This window comes from Sapajus apella, unplaced genomic scaffold (genome assembly GCF_009761245.1).
Source record: "Sapajus apella isolate SASKATOON/1434 unplaced genomic scaffold, GSC_monkey_1.0 scaffold5050, whole genome shotgun sequence".
Taxonomy (NCBI): Eukaryota; Metazoa; Chordata; class Mammalia; order Primates; family Cebidae; genus Sapajus; species Sapajus apella.
In genome coordinates this window covers 1-4,918 of record NW_022441974.1, presented here as the reverse complement: position 1 = coordinate 4,918, position 4,918 = coordinate 1, and the positions used below count along the sequence as shown (strand labels likewise).

The window sequence follows — 4,918 nt, the reverse complement described above, 5'->3', positions numbered from 1 at the left end:
GGAGTTTTGGAGGAGGAAATAAATTGATAGACACATACTATTTTTCTCCACAAATGAGAAAAGAAAGGTCCAAGAGAATACACAGCGTGCTCAAGGTCATGTGATTAGATGTTGTCAGAACTGAGATTTAAGTTGGGAGAGAGAAATGATTGAGAAGAAAAATTCTCTTCAAGAGTAGGGGGCTACTTAAGAGCAAACATATTTAAACTTAACAAAATATTATTGTTTTGTAATATATTAAACAAATATTACCACTTGGACATGGTTGTTTTCACTCATTCTGCAAGTCTGCTCCTGCATAAAAGGAAATGCATTCTAAATTACTTAGACATCTTCTGGTACAACACATTTATCTTACATTGTACCAGGAGTATACATAACATCATTCATGAAATTTAGATTAGGCTGTATTCTATGCGAAGATTAGCAAAAAATATCAAAACCCTTTTTATTTTCTAACGTTAGAAAAAAGTTTTAGCTAAGGGCTAACCTCTTTATAGTTTGGGAAAATAAACAATGTGTAAGATTCATACTTTGAGGAAAATAATAGCCTACCACTTCTTTAGGACTATGTGTTTTCTATTCATGGCTATTAATTAATTATTTAAATTTTATATTTGGCAAATTTTAAATGAAATTTTACCAGACAGGGTTGGTAGAACACTCTCTCTCTTGGAATATATTTCTGTTTAAAAAAGAAGCATGCATTATAAAAACATAACACATGAAAGAAATACTAAAATATTTTAGTTTTAATAAATAATCTTACCTGGGCATGGAGAGCTTGCTAGGGAAGAGAAAACATTCTGTTTTAGTATTTTCATTTTATTTACTCATTTATAAGAAACATTTGCTGGGTACCTTCATTTGTTCAGGGACAATGTTAAATGCTGAAGATACAAATATAAAATACTACAAAACCTCTCAGGAGGACCAGTTGGCTCTAATAACTGTGGAGGTTACAAACTAGCTATATCATATCTATGGTACTAAAATACATTATTCCAGTAATTTCCTAGATCAATAAAGATGAATCCTATTGGGGGATTGATATGTTTAAATGTATTTAGATACTATTTTAAACACAAGTAACCTGAAAATGGAAACTAGAGTAACAGTTAGGGTCCAAAGTAAATTCGTTATTGATTTTCATCTTTCTCTATTGATGACAGATTAAAAATGCTAATCCGTAATTTTGCCATATTAGAACAAAGTATTTCCCAAAGGGTCAAAACCAGTGATGAGCAGATTATTTGAGTTTTGACAGAAGCAAATCCAATGTTTAGCATTCCTGATTCCTTTCCTAGTGTGTATACTGTTTCCTTAACTGGAAAGTTTGACATATCTGTGATTTCACAGGTAAGCATATTTATTAAATTCTCAACCAGGTCTGAATTTGTGAAAATAAACACACCATAAATTCTTAAATATAATGTATCATCAGGGAGATTAAAAGATTTGTGGTAGAATATAGTCAGTTTCTCCTTGGTTATTATTTATGGATAAGATATACAACTTTAGTGCAGGCATAAAGAGAATAAGCTTTGCCAGCAAATATGCAGGCAATCATATGAACAATCTGCACGTTATTGGTCAAAGCTAGAATAAATAATTTCTCAAGTAAAATGGAAATGTATTTAGAAGTGGCCTGAATTTATAATTTAATGTTTTAATTTTATAGTAGAATATGGTTTTGTATTCTAATGAATAAAGTATTACCAGCTGAAATTGGTTGTATTTGTTCAGTATACGAAACTGCTTCTATTTAAAAAGAAAAATATGGTCGGAGGAGATCCAAGATGGCCGTTTAGGAACAGCTCAGGACTGCAGCTCCCAGTGAAAGCGCAGAGGGTGAGTGGACGCCGCGTTTTTATTGCCCACAGACTAGGAAATTCCCGGGCAGAGGTGCTCCACGCTCGCCAGCGCGGCTGTTGTGGCCAGCGCTGCTGTGCCGGCCGGCGCCGCTGCTCAGCCCCGCGCGGCTGCTTTGTCGGCGCCCCGGAGCCGCGGTTCTCCGTACAAAATACACCGGTCCGGGTGCCCTTTTGGCTGGCGATTGGAGCCACGGGAAGTCGCCCATATGCTGGTTCAAAAAGGGGACTGAGCAGAGAACCAGGACAGTAGATTCCAGGGCAAAAAAAAAAAAAGAAAAAAAAGCGCCACATACCTCAGTGCCGCTGTTTAAGCCAGCGCAGTGAGTGGCCGCAGGGGAAAACAAACACACCCCGGCGCCTCTTCAACAGGCGACTGGAACACCAACTTAAAAAAGGCTCTGAGGCAGGGAGCCAGGCGATCAGGCTCGGCTGGCCCCACCCCCATAAAAGAACAGCAACCAGAAACTCAGGATTGAGAATTTCACAGCGAGCGCAGCTGAACCCAGGACAGTCCAGCTCTGTGGGGGAGGGGCGTCCGCCATTACCGCGGCAGCCCGCCGTTGCCAAGGAAACCCGCCATTGCTGAGGCAGCCCGCCGTTGCCAAGGCAACACGCCACAGCAGAGACTCCGCCCTAACAGAGGCGGGCCACCATCGCCAAAGCAGTTCTAACTACACCCATATAAACAGGACTGCAGGGAAGTTCACTCGGCAGCGGGGTGCAGCCCACAGCAGCTCAACAAAGCTGCTATAGGCCGACAGTGACTAGGCTGCCTCCTTGCTGGGCTGGGCAGGTCTGAAGGAAAAAAAGAAAAAAAAAAAAAAAAAGAAGGCAGCAGCATAACGGAAACTCATAAATAAAGCCCTAAATCCCTGGGACAGAGCACCTGGGAACGAAAAGCAGTTTATGAGTTCTGCTGCAGCAGACCTAAAAGTACCTGCCCAGCAGCTCTGAATGAACAACAACAGAGCTCACAGCTCACCATTTGAGCTCCTATAAAGAAAAGACCGTCTCCTCAAGCAGCTCCCTGACCCCTATATATCCAAAAAGACACCTCATAGAGGAGAGATCAGATTGACACTAGGCGGGTATCCTTCTGGGACAAAGATAGAAGAAGAAGAAAACTGGTAAAAACCCTTGCTGTTCAACAGCTGCTGCAGGTGAACCCCAGGCAAGCAGGGCCTGGAGTGAACCTCAGCAGACCTACAGCAGAGGGGCCAGACTGTCAGAAGGAAAACCAAGAAGCAGAAATAACCTCATCATCAACAAACAGAACGTCAATCTGAAAGATTTGAGACCCAATCTGAAAGCCAGCAACTACAAAGTCGACAGGTGGATAAATCCTTAAGGATGGGAAGAAACCGGCACAAAAAGGATGAAAACACCCGAAACCAGAACACCTCTCCTCCTAAAAGGGATCACAACTCCTCGCCAGCAAGGGAACAAGGTTGGATGGAAAATGAGTGTGATGAAATGACAGAATCAGAATTCAGAAGGTGGGTAGTAAGAAACTTCTGTGAACTTAAAGAACATGTTCTAACCAAATGCAAAGAAACTAAGAACCTTGAAAAAAGATTTGACGAAATGCTAACAAGAATAGACAAAATAGAAAGGAATATAAGTGAATTGATGGAGCTGAAAACTGCAACACGAGAACTTCGTGAAGCATGCACAAGTATCAACAGCCGACTTGACCAAGCAGAAGAAAGGATATCAGAGGTCGAAGATCAACTCAATGAAATAAAACGGGAAGGCAAGACTGGAGAAAAAAGGGTAAAAAGGAACGAACAAAGTCTCCAAGAAATGGGGGACTATGTGAAAAGACCTAATCTACGTTTGATAGGCGTACCCGAATGCGACGAAGAGAATGAATCCAAGCTGGAAAATACTCTGCAGGATATTATCCAGGAAAACTTCCCCAACCTAGCAAGGCAGGCAAACATTCAAGTCCAGGAAATACAGAGAACACCACAAAGATATTCGTCAAGAAGAGCAACCCCAAGGCACATAATCGTCAGATTCACCAGGGTCGAAATGAAGGAGAAAATACTAAGGGCAGCCAGAGAGAAAGGTCGGGTTTCCCACAAAGGGAAGCCCATCAGACTCACAGCAGATCTCTCAGCAGAAACCCTACAAGCCAGAAGAGAATGGGGGCCAATATTCAACATCCTTAAAGAAAAGAACTTTCAACCCAGAATCTCCTATCCAGCCAAACTAAGCTTCATAAGTGAAGGAAAAATAAAATCCTTTGGGAACATGCAAGTACTCAGAGATTTCGTCACCACCAGGCCAGCTCTACAAGACCTCCTGAAAGAGGCTCTACACATATAAAGGAACAACAAGTACCAGCTCAACTAAAGGGCAAAACAGCCAGCTAGCACCAAAATGGCAGTATCAAATTCACACATAACAATATTAACCCTAAATGTAAATGGACTAAATGCCCCAATCAAAAGACACAGACTGACAAATTGGATAAAAAGACAAAACCCATCAGTGTGCTGTATCCAGGAAACCCATCTCACATGCAAGGATACACAAAGGCTCAAAATAAAGGGATGGAGGAAGATTTACCAAGCAAATGGAGAGCAAAAAAAAGCAGGAGTTGCAATTCTCATCTCTGATAAATTAGACTTTAAAGCAACAAAGATCATAAGAGACAAAGAGGGACATTACATAATGGTAAAAGGATCAATGCAACAAGAAGAGCTAACGATCCTAAATATATACGCACCCAATACAGGAGCACCCAGATACATAAGGCAAGTTCTTAATGACTTACAAAGGGACTTAGACTCCCACACAATAATAGTGGGAGACTTTAACACCCCATTGTCAACATTAGACAGATCAACCAGACAGAAAATTAACAAGGATATCCAGGACTTGAACTCAGACCTGGACCAAGCAAACCTAATAGACATTTACAGAACTCTCCACCCCAAATCCACAGAATATACATTCTTCTCAGCACCACATCACACCTACTCTAAAATTGACCACATAATTGGGAGTAAATCACTCCTCAGCAAATGCAAAAGAAC

The 4,918-nt window shown here is 41.1% G+C and overlaps 1 long non-coding RNA gene across 1 annotated transcript; it reads right to left on the bottom strand.

The window, feature by feature from the left end:
- Window positions 1–252: 252 nt before the first annotated feature.
- LOC116547849 lies at window positions 253–949 on the bottom strand. The gene is made up of 3 exons (XR_004267207.1): window positions 770–949; window positions 644–685; window positions 253–294 (listed from the first exon to the last, which is right to left on the bottom strand). It is a non-coding gene; the product is annotated as an uncharacterized LOC116547849 (long non-coding RNA).
- Window positions 950–4,918: the final 3,969 nt, after the last annotated feature.